The sequence below is a fragment of the Saccostrea echinata genome, unplaced genomic scaffold (assembly GCF_033153115.1).
Source record: "Saccostrea echinata isolate AGI-Se365-2 ecotype Australia unplaced genomic scaffold, CSIRO_AGI_Sech_v1 ptg000016l, whole genome shotgun sequence".
NCBI classification, from domain to species: domain Eukaryota; kingdom Metazoa; phylum Mollusca; class Bivalvia; order Ostreida; family Ostreidae; genus Saccostrea; species Saccostrea echinata.
Genome location: NW_026889765.1, coordinates 13976902 through 13989677, shown reverse-complemented (window position 1 = coordinate 13989677; position 12776 = coordinate 13976902). Strand labels below are relative to the sequence as shown.

Sequence of the window (12776 nt, the reverse complement as noted above, 5' to 3'; positions counted from 1 at the left end):
TAAAGATTCAATATAAATTTAAAAAACACAATGTTTCATTAGTTGTTGTTTCTACACGATGGATTTAAAACGTGATCACAGTCTTCACAGATATTTGTTTTGTTTACATGGTTTATGACCGCAGGTGGCTGGTCGATGGTGACCTCGGCAACGTGGGATCGTGGGTTGTGTTACATAACTAAAAACATTTAGGTGAACATGGAGAAATGCGTACTGTTAATGATCATTAATTATTCGATGCTTAAAGTTTAATATTACTTATATAGTTATATAGATACATTTAATTCCTTCCTTTATTTGAAGACGTGTTCCCTTTAAATCTAAATTAAAAAAGAAAAGAAAGTTGTAAAGAATAATTTATGAGTGAACCACAGAACACAACAGGGTATTATTTTAACTCGGAATAATTATTTCATTCGGAATATAAAGAACTGAAAAAAATAAGCAACTAAGTCTCCTTACATGTACTTGTAGCTCAGAAGAAAAAAATGTTGCCTTAATTCTCTGCATTTTGTGTCTAATACAGTATTGGGGTCAAGATTTTGTATATCTCTCTATAAATAATTTATTTTATTTCTTGTAATATTGTTTTTTTCTTTTTAATTCATTTATTTGTTTGTTTGTTTATTGTTGTGTTTGTTTATTTATTTGTGTAAACAAGGTTGCTTGTAATGGCAGGGGTTAGATGAAAATTTTATGGGGTTAGTTGGCGCATGCCTAAAGGGGTTAGTCGCCGCTCAGCGGCGACTAACCCCTTTGAGCATGCGCCAGTTGAGTTAGGTAAAAATCCTGTAATTAATCCATATACAATGTGTATTCGGTCTGTATTGTTAATCAGTCCACGCGATGTACAAATTAAACGGTAATTAACACGGTAGAAGTATTTGTAACGTCACGCTGCGCTAAAATCCCAAGTATCTTTCATTCTATAAGTATCCATGAATGAAGACTTCACATGCCGATATCCTAAAGAAATAACTCGCAGAGAACGAAAATACATACCAATGCATATTCATTACGATAACCGAAAACACTAACAAGTATTTTTACAGTCGTAACAACGATTAAATCCAACAAATAACCAGAGAAATGCGACGATGTCAACACTGCCAATACTGCAGACAACTCCTGTTCGACGTCACTTTTCGAAGTGCGACGTCACACGTACACTGTTTTCCCGAACTTTCTGTGGCAAAATGGCGTATAGGCATTGTATGTAATATAAGGTCTTCTGTCATCGTAGTACAACACACAAACTTTATTCCTTTAGCTTAAAGTTTTCCTTTACTTAGGTAATCAAATAGCAGAAGAGGAGACGAAAGCGAGCAGTGTTAAGTACAGAAAACAGGATACAAAAATTTGAAGATCCATGATCCGCCCACTTGTTTCACCCCAGCTAAGAGGTGCATATTTAGTGTGTACATCTCGAGTTTTCAAGTCGATGTGACGTCACAGTCAAGAGTAGCTATATAGTATGACAAGAGCATGATAATGCTGGGAACAGATTCTGTTAAAAAATGAAATTATTTGTATCTTTCGATTGATTTTAAATAAAAAGATCAACATTTAAAAAACTGAGTTATAGTGAAAGCTTAAAGAACGTTAATCGTCAATTATCAATACATTTTGATCCTACCGGGGGGGGGGGCATTTTTGGAACCAAACAGGGGGACGACCATTTGATTGTGAGGGGAGGGGGGTAATAAATAATCTGTCCTCTTAAATGTTGGTCTTGGAAATAAATAATCCGTTCTTGACTGGCAAGAAAATAAAGAATTTGTCTTTGACTATGCTATGAAAATAAATAGTCCTTCACCGACATAAAAAAATAAATTGGACTCGGAAAAATTTCCAGCCACCCCCTTTCAGAATCAAATGGTCGTCCCCTAATCTGTCTTGCATACACTGGGACAAATAGGGAGGAATGTAACCCAACCCCCAACCCCAATTTTCTCAGATTATTATTTTTTTTTTGTTTGTCAGATTTTTCAAGGAGAAGTAAAAAGTAAATTAAGCTTGATTCTCTCTCTCAACTTTGATTTGAATCGACAAAATATTGCCAGCCCCTATATTATATCTATTATAGCCATATCCTAAATTATTTTGTAATTAAGTAAAACCCGTGAAATAACAGATCGATATATTAAAAAAATCAACCAGATGATTCACGTTGACCATTACTTAGAGAGTCTATATCGATATCCAAATCCGATACCCCCCACCCCGATTTTAATAATCACATACAGCACAGTTGAAATATTTAATTTCTTTTAATTTTCTTCTTGAATCTTAAAACTTCAGACAAACCGTGTAGACCAAGGAAACAATTTATAAACGAAATACTAAACAGCTTCACAGAAACCCGATTCTTAAATCAGGGGACTTCTTAAATCAGGGGGCAATGGTTAGATTTTATTCCCACCCCATTTCCGGCAGAAAAAAAGGCAGGTTTGATCACAATGTAATAACAAAAAATGGGGTAGAGGTCGGCTTTTCAATAAAAAAAAATTCCAGACAAGGCTCTCTGAAAAAAAAGTCACTACATCGAAGGGTTTTAATCTATATGCACTTTCTAAATGTACCTTATATTCAATATCTCTTTCTCCCCTAATGGAGGTTTTTCCTCCGGTGATGATGGTCACAGGATACACGTATTTGGTATTTGGCAGTACTGGAAGTTTCCGAATCACACTCAGCCAATCGCGAAAGAAGTAGACCTTGCAATCATATTTTATGCCAATAATAGATAAATGAACACACACACACACAAAATATTTTAGTTTTTCTTTTATTAACAGCGATAAATTCCTCCTTCCTGAACAGAGTGTGACTTGTAAAACTTTGAATTATGTTTTAAATCCTCTTTTACTTTTTTTTTTGGATAAATCCATGCACTAAAATGGAGATGAAGATTATCGCAAGATGTATAGCGATAACCTAATATTGTTATTGCCGTACACACCTCGTAAAACACAAATGTTGAGATGATGCAAGTTTATGTTTGTGATCAATACATATTCATCTAAACTACAGTTCAAAGTTCATTCAGATACTGTACATGTATTAATTTTTTTCGTAGACAGCAAGAATGAAGGGCAGACAGGACAAAAAACATGCGCCCGATCTTCGATCTTTAAATTTAGTCATAAAATTTACTACTAAATTCTGTTTCATTGATAATGTTTTCGCACATTTACGCAAATATCCTTTCTATATAATTGTGCAGTGAAGTATATTTATTTAGATGAGTATCTTTAGTAATTTTATATTTTTCGCATATATTTATGTGCATATTTTCTTTCTAAATGTTCTGTTGCTTAACTCGAGTTATCTTTTTCATTTAAATTAAAAATACAATATCTGATTTCATTGTCAAACCCAGAAAGAAGATTATGGTCTCCTTATGTTCATACAACGGAGATCTAGATTGCCATGCTTTTAGTTTACAGGGGAAAAAAATCACTAAATTAAAAAATTATAGTGAACCATTTATGAGGATCCGACAAAACTATTGCGCGGGGGGGGGGGGGGGGGTATCACTTTCCTTAGTCAATTTCTCCAGATACCTAAATTTCTTTACCAATTCACAGCGGATCTGTGTTTCCTGGTGTAATTGATATTGGTTAAATTACTGCATGATAAAATTAATGGAAGAGCCTTATGTGACGACCATTTACACGGATAACTGCTCGACATTTTCTCACATGAAAAATAATCGATGTTACCCGACGTCTGGACTGTCGACGAAAGTCAGCAGGTACAATGCATTTATCAGGCACGTAGTATCGGGGGGGGGGGGGGGGGGCTGCCCCCACTTTTTTGCCACTTATAACCTTTAACTGTTGAAAAATGTTCATTGGTGGTGAATAAAATTTGGCTAGGTAAGTTGTTAAAATCCCCCCCCCAACTTTCAAAAACGATACTAAGTGCCTGTTTATACAAAATGGAGTCGCTGCCACTTGATGTTATTTTTCTTTTAATGATAAAATATACCCCTACCTAATTATTAGGTAGGGGGTATATTTTTTTTATTGAAAGAAAAATAAGTAATGTCAGGTGCCTGTGGTTGCATCCTATTTCTTAAAGATTAGGTAGGGTGTCTATATAATATTTTTTAAATTTTTTATACTAAAGAAAAATAAGTAACGTCAGGTGCCCATGGTCGCTTCCTTTATGAAAGTATTGGATAGACAGAATTGATTGCCCCTTCTGTAGTATGTTTTAGATACAGGTAAGATCTTAAAATTCAAAGAAGTTAAGCTCCAGACTATATATAATTATATATGGATAAGAAGTCTCCATATTTTCATGGACGCCTACTCAACACATTCGAGGTAGTACATGTACTTCCGCTTCTCGGAAAGGCCCGAGAAGTTGCGATTGTTGATCTGAAAGAGACAAACCAAAGCGCATTATGTACAAGCACAATAAAAAAAAAGGTCTAGAAAACAGAGATTTGTTAGGAATTTTCAAAGTCCAAGGGCTGGGGCATATATATACTAGTATATACGTCCCTGCTAAGGTCCATAAGCCCATAATTTTCGTAAAGATAGGTCAATCAACACGAAACTCATACTTGATCTCTAAGACATCAATATCAAAAGACATACTAAAAATCAGCTCATTATGTACCAGTAGTATCTTCAAGTATAGACATAAAAATCTGGAAAATGACGGACGGACAGGGGGTAACACTACACAAGACAAAATTGCTAACGCACCACCAAATAAAATTGAAATGCTAATTTTCTAAAATTGTTTATGATGTTTTTGAGAAACAAATATGTTAGCAAAGTAAAAAACGAGACATTTAATGTCCTAACTTATCAATAACTACGTTGTTAACTGAAGCGTGACCATTTGTAGAAATATTGAAAATCGTGCTCATACTTTTTGGAGGAAGAAATTTTTATTATTTTTCTTTGTGTTTGTATTCTTTATGTTTGTACTAACTAAAAACCCAGAAAAAATTACAACTATGCCACGTTTGACCTTGGAAAAGCGTGCCTAAGCAGTTAGCTAGTATGGCGTGTACAGGGGGTTGCTTTGGAGAAGTTTGTATATAAAAAAAATTAAAACAATTCATACATCATTCTTTCTTCTAGTGAAGATTAGTTACAATTAGATTAACAAATAAAAAAATTGTTTACTTTAGATAGCCATGGCATTTAATAAGCACCTCAGGACAATTTCAAGATTCTTCCACAAAACTGGGGCAACCGGAAGTTAGGTAGACTGGGTATGGACACCAAGGCACTAGATGAATACTAGGCAATATGATAGTCAATCGCTGTATATTATTTGATTTTTCACTCGGAGACTGCTTTTGTTGCAACCTCACGGACCATAATTTGTAATTACCAACTTCATATATTTGAAAGAAACGATGCGCAGTGCATGTCGGGAAAATGGTTTTCGGACAAGAAGGTCAGAAAAGTTTTTTGTCATGACACTGAGACATTTGTCAATTCCACTGTATTGGGAAAGATGGTATATTAGATATACAAGTACCGATTTAGTAAATGTTCAATTCACAAACAAGAATAACAAATGGTGCGTTAGCAATTTTGTCTAGTGTATATGTTCCGGCCATTGAAAATGCAGAAAATTCAAAGTAAACGTGGAAACAACGGAAACAGTGGCTAACTATCATTACTAGGCATTTTCTGTAGCTTGCCGAAATGCAAAAACAGTGACTCTAGCTAGTCATGTTTGATCTGCAGATAACACCCGGATGGATCACTGAAAATAAAGACTACTCCCTTGGATGCAAAAAAGTCATGTCATACCGAATTGTTTCCAGTTGAATTGTACTGTATGAAATCTGAAGGAAAAATGATTGAGAAATGATAGAATTGAAATGTTTTAATGATTTTGTTTTCTTACAAAACAAATGAAGATTACAGTGAAGTGGATGCGCTCATGTGGAACAGACAGTCATATTGAGACATTACCAGCTTTTTATTAAAATACATGTGCGTGATTCTGTAAATGTTAAACTGAAAAAAGATGCACGTGTTTCAAACTTCCTTCGTGTCTCTCTTAGCTTAAACAGTATAGAGCTTCAGTCTTATCATGCAGTCATTTTGGTTTTCAGTGTACAATGTTGATTGAAATACATGTATTAGTATTGAGATCGATCGGAAGTACATGTATACACGTCACCTTCCTGTACGAAATTGTACGCCTGGTAATAACACGTAAACCAGGCGTCATGCTCTGCAAAAACCAGGCGGATTTTGACTCAATACCATATAAGTAAACCAGGCGTCAAATGAGACGGAAACCAGGCGTAAAAAGAGGCGTAATATGCAAATTTTACGCCTCTTCAATAGACCAGGCGTAAAGGATCGTACTGTCCAGGCGTAAAAATGTCCAGGCGTAAAAAAGTCCAGGTGTACAGTACACAATGATATATACAAAATACATTACATGTTTTGAAAACTAAGTATTTATTTTATCAAAACATCCATATCTTAGTATCAATTTAAATAACATTCAAAGGCAGTTTTTCTTAACATTTTGATGGACAACAAAATGTCATTCAAATAAACTTTACATTAATAAATCTTCCCATTTAAGGAAAATTCAAAATTTGTATTATACAAAAATTATAAATTATCTTGAAAATACAGTGTACCAATCTCTGATGACTTTGTATTACAGCAGAGATGCTTATAATGAATTCATGGTTATAGTGATTTTCATTTCCTTAAATTTTAGAATATTGCTGTGAACTTAATGGATACAATGAACTACGCCTAATCAAAATTGTTCATTCATTGTACTTCGCAATAAGTGTGTTTTACATTAGCTTATCTTGTATCGTGCACTGAGCTCTTCTTAGCATTCTCATATTTTTCTTTCCCATGTTCCTTTTTAAATTTTTGTCCTGCAATGAAACTTGCTCTGTGATGGCATTGTTCAGTTCTTGGTTCACTTTTTTTCTTCTTTTTCTCAACACCACTAAAGGGCATAACCTGAAGGAAAATTGTAGCCATGCTTTAATGTAGGTCTGAAATCACATGCATTATGTCCAACAAGATCAGTATTTACAATTAGAGAAAAAAAATTGTTGTATTACATAATGGGTTGACAGGAAAACAAACAGACAGACCAAACACAATATATCCCCAATCCTTCAATTGGGGGCATAAAAATCTTACCCCTTCAGATATTCCAGGGGGTGAAATATCCTGGTCATTCTCCCTTGGTTTTTCTGAAGAAGGAGGATTTGGACACAGGAAGCCTGCTTCTTGATTATCTGGATGATAGGAATAGAAATATATTACAGCCGTGCATATAGTTAAATATATCAAATATTGAATGTGTATTTTACAAATACTTTATTTAGGTTTTTATTTTTTTCATTATTATCTAACCTCAACACAATCCTCCATGGGATGAAATGCTAATAACTACTACTACTACCAATGAGAGAATGTCGGTAGTAGGGTGTTTTCTCAAGGGAGGAGTTTTGTGACTTGGTATCTTCTATTCCTTGGGACTTAGCTCCTGTTTCTTCTCTCTTGTATCCTCAGTGTTTTTCTTCTTTTTATTTGGGATAAACTCTTCATCATGTCCCTTAATTTCTTTTATTTTGTCTGTTGGAGCCCTTGTTCTCTTCCCATTCTCTTCCCATTTGCTTTCTCTGTGTTTAGATTGAGAAATTAAACAGTCTCTCTGGAATATCTTTTGCTTTCTCCTGCAAGTTTCCTAATAATTTGCTGCATGCCGAATAGCAAACTTTGTTAGTTCCTCTTCATCATCTACAAATACACACACATATAACAAAATTATCACCAAGAAATGTGAGCTTTGTGTAGCATATCTGAGCTTGACCCCCCCCCCCCCCCTTTAAGAAACACAAAACAGACCCCTTGTAAGTCAGTAGGAAGGAACAAATACAAGAAAGTTATGAATATATATATATATATATATATATATATATATATATATATATATATATATATATATATATATATATATATATATATATTGGGTATGAAAAGTTTCCGATCCACCTATGCATTGTAGCAACCCATTAAACATCACCTTAACCATGTTAACATGGTCAGCTTATCAGAAAGTGCACTCTATTTGTTATCACGACAGCTTTTGATTAAAATTACTGTAATTATTTTGTCTAGTAAAATTTTTAAGACAGCCACCGCGCCGTGTGGCAAATTTATAATTTATACCATCATACGGTGACATACCATGTTGTGATCCATGCGACTTTATATTTCCCTCATCTTGAACCCGACTTTTTAGAAAAAAAAAAAAAAGTGGAAAATGCCTCGTATATTTTTTGTTTTGTATATATTTTTTTCGAAATGATAAATACTAAAAATGATAATTATGCGATCGAAAGATAATTAAAAAAAAAAATCATGGGGTATACAACAGCAGTAGTTTACAAATTCGACAGGTCTCCATGTGTAAACAAACACGCATGCTACATGTAATCTAATCATTAACCATGTTAACAGAATGATTTTAAAAGCACATTTCTTAAATTTTTATAGATAATACTATATGGTATATTTCAAAGTGTTAACCTCGCTGGAGTATGAAAATCTAAAAAATTCTTACCATTGATGATGGGGCCATGAATGATGGTATCTCACTTCGAATTCCGTTCTTATTGTCAACGTTTTGTCTTTTTCTCCCACGACAGTCAAACTGCAATCCTCATCGAAGTATTTTCACTTTCAAGTAAAACCAAGTTGTCAGAAACAAGTAGAAATCGGCAGGGCAATGTTTCTTTCAAAGCAACAGAATTTGAAATGACCATGCGGGCGGGATTTTGATAGCGTGGGATATCAAGTTTCTGCAGCCCCGGTTCGAAGATGCTCTACTGTTGAGGTTCACGACGGGATCGATACAAAAGCTATTACAAACTTTCCCCCAAAAACGTCTCTCAAAATAATAAAATGCGTTCTTTTAGTATTAATTTGTCGAATTTTTTTTTTTTAAGATGCAAAATCAATGTGTAGATCAATAAATTTCACTGAGATCATTTTGTAAGGCGATTCCCCTTGGCCTCTGAGAAAACACCTTAGTTTACAGTTGTTCTCGGCACATTGGAAAATCACGGAATAACCAAACAAAATAAAAGAAGGTTACTTACGGAAAGCGTTTGTAAAATTTAGCAAATAACAAGAACAGGAATCTTTGATTGCGAGAAAACTGTAGAAGATTCTAGGAAACTGTTATCGGTAAGTATTTTACAGTTTAAAAAAAAAAAGATCGACCTACGTATATCGGGATCGACAATCAATTTAATAGAATGTTACTTCCGTTTTACAGATTGCAACCCGAATTATCTCGAAACAAATCGACTCTAAAGTTAGAAGACGAAGGCGCAGAAATAATCATCATGAGCGAGGTAGGTCACCTTAAATAACATTGTTTTGTTTTGTTTGTATCGCTTTACTATTAGATTAAAAATTATTTACTTCTTGCAAGTTGCAGGGACGTATATAGATCCCTGCTACTTGATCAGCTGTTGATGATCATACAGTACATGTAAAGCAAGAGAAAAAAATACGAATGAGTTCTCATCGATTTTTTTTTTCTCAATATGTTTAAAGAAAATTAATTATTTTTTTGTTCATATTGAATAGCTTGTAACAATACAACCTACACACCAATTTCTGGTTTTTAAAAAATTAATATATATATCTTAGTCGATTAAATTAATGTTCACTTGCATGCATTTGATTAACTGGATAATAGTAGTGTTTTATTCTTGAATTAGATGTCTGACCATGAAGAGTCTGAGCTGGACGATTTGATGAGTAACATGACAACATTTAAGAAACAAAGAACCCCAACTGCCAAAAAGATACATAAAATTTAGTGATGAGGATTTTTCTGATAATGAAGAGGAAGTATTCTCTTTTCTGATTTATCTGATGAAGAGGAATACATTTTGGATGATATCACTGAAGAAATTGCAATGTTACGGAGCATGATGATCAAGACTTCCAACTTCATTCTTTGCTCTGTAACATCCGTATTTCAATAAGAGTATTCATGTTAGTGCTTGCTGTGATTTGCACTAATAATAGATGATGAATCCAACAACTTTTGAACATAATTTCAGATGTGATGCTAGCAGAACACATTTTATATACCATTTGACATATATGCATTTAACAGTTGTCCAAAAAAAAACAAAAAAAACTAAGGAACCTTTGTGACGGTGTTTACCACTTTTATTGTCATCGTTGTTTGGGGGCCAATAAAATGTTGATTGTGTCATCTGTCTAAAGGAATTTTTTCAAACACCATTCAAGAAACCAAAAACTTCTTTCTGGAAATACCTGTTATAAATCTACTCCACAATCTATTATTTTTCCAGATGGATTTTTTTAAAGCAAAATGCAAGTGTGGTTTAACAGAAATATAGCTGGTGGAACTTATAAGGGCATCTGTGATGGGACTGTAATTTCAGCTAGAAATTATCTTAGCTCAACAATGATGTTGGGAAGGACAAACACAAATGCTGAAATATTTATCTTAAAGTTTTTTAATCTATAAAGTATTTCACTGTAAATATTGCAAATGGATTTATTGTTCACAAAAGAAAAGTGAAATATAATGTTTTGCCTACATTGTACCTTTTCTATTATTTTCTAAGACCAACATTATGCCTCACCAATTTTTCTAAGTCCAACATTACGCCTCACCAATTTTTCTAAGTCCAACATTACGCCTTACCAATTTTACTAAGTTCAGCGTTACGCCTGGTTTTAAAAAGTTACGCCTGATACAAGAATTACGCCTGGCCCAAGAGGCGGAAAATGACACGTATTCCGTGTGTGCAAAGAGCAGGAATACGTGTCCTGCTCAAGTACGCCTGGTAAAGACACGTAATTCTGAATTCCGTCTAGAAACCAGCTGGTTTCCATGTCTCATCCAGCTGGTTTACGCCTCACTTGTTCGTACGGGTTAGATTTCTGTAAACATGATCTAAATTGTACATAATTAAATAATTTATCAGGAAGAAATGCATTTTAAAGTCCAGTTAACTTCTTTTTGCAGATACACAGAGACTATACGTATCCCTGACTTGCATGTTTTTTTTTTGTTTTGTTGTTGTTGTTTTTTTTTTTTTTTTTTTTTTTTTGTTTAGTTTTTTTTTTTTTTTTTGGATTTTATTAAATTAAGAGATTGAGAAGAAATATTTCAATTGATCGTTTGGTTTTGCACACATATATATGTGTCTTCAACTCTTCAGGGTCAAATGTTCTTCCTGACAGGTTGTTGAAGTATTCATCCGGGAAAAAAATTGCTGTCACTATAATTCATTTAGTACATTGTTTTGAAAATAAGAAATGGGTGTCCTTAATACGTTAACTGCATCGGATACAATCGTGTGCTGCTGCTGCTGTCTGCTATAGATAAGAAAAATCCTCATTCAATACGTGTGTTCTGCAAGGATTAACACCGAGGTCTACAAGTATACGGTTATGAAGGTAATATAAGCGAAGACAATTTTTCTTTATTTTTTGTACTGTTTCAAAGGAAGGTTGGAATTTATTCAAAAACTTCTACACGAGAAGAAGAAAACACTTGCTGTGGCCTTCAACTCGACATTTCGATATATCGACGACGTATTATCAATTAACAACAATTACTTTCATTCATATGTTGACTCGATATATCCCAGTGAAGATACCACAGAGTCTGACACATCTGTTTCATATTTAGATATTTTACTAGAAAAAGACGTTAATGGTAACCTAACAACAAAGCTTTATGATAAACGTGATGACTTCAACTTTTCAATCGTCACCTTCCTTACGTATGTAGCAATATACCCTTATCACCTGCATCTCTCGATACACAAGAGCATGCTCTACCTATGAACAATTTCTAAAACGAGGCAAGCTATTGACAAACAAGTTGATGAAACAAGGATATCAACAGTCTCGTTTGATGTCATCTTTTCGCAAGTTTTACGGTCGATACAATGATCTTGTCAGCACGTACAACTTATCATTGAGTCAAATGCTGACTGATGTTTTTCATACTAATTGTGAGGCCATTATTTATACACTGAACTGTCTATGGTTTTTTTCTGTTTTTTTTCCCCGATCATGTCAAGGAGCACACGGCGGGTGTGACCGGTCGGCAGGGAATGCTCACTCCTCCACTGGCACCTGATCCCACCTCTAAATTTTGAGGTCCATGTTTGCTCTGCTCCAATTTGTATCTTTTCATTGGACTTTCCAGATTGAATACTCCTCGTTATCTTCATCTTTTCATACAGATGACAATTAAGAGAAAAACAAATTCCTGAAATACAAGTATACATGTATTCTAATTTTGATAAAACATTAGTTTTTGGAATGAATTAAGATAAAGAGCTACAAAATATTTTTCTCGTCTCTATCTATAAACAGGCATGTAGTATTCGGGGGGGAGGGGGGGTCTGCACTCCTTTTCCAAACATACCCCCCCCCAAAAAAAACACATACGTTCAAAAACGATACTACGTGCCTGATATATATACACAAAGATGTTCACTGCAGGACTTGAACTCATCATGAACAACAAGAACACTCTCGGCTAGCTTGTTAATCAATAAAAATAATTTTTGGTGATCGAGTTTTAGATGAAATATTTTTCAAGCTACAAAAATAATGCATTCAGATGTCCGCACTTTACAAAATGCAGTATAAATTTTGGTCAATAGTGCCGCATTTTTTAAAAGATTATAGTCACAAATGAAGAATCAGTGTATTAAATCCAAGATGCTCTCC

General features: G+C 34.2%; 1 protein-coding gene and 1 long non-coding RNA gene across 2 annotated transcripts in view; both read left to right on the top strand.

The window, feature by feature from the left end:
- The window catches only part of LOC133188477 (uncharacterized), a 101595-nt gene that overhangs the window by 44202 nt on the left and 44617 nt on the right, over positions 1–12776 (top strand). The gene's annotated exons all lie outside the window — the stretch shown is intronic.
- Positions 9350–10622, top strand: LOC133188489 (uncharacterized). Its single transcript, XR_009721295.1, has 2 exons — positions 9350–9391; positions 9764–10622. It is a non-coding gene; the product is annotated as an uncharacterized LOC133188489 (long non-coding RNA).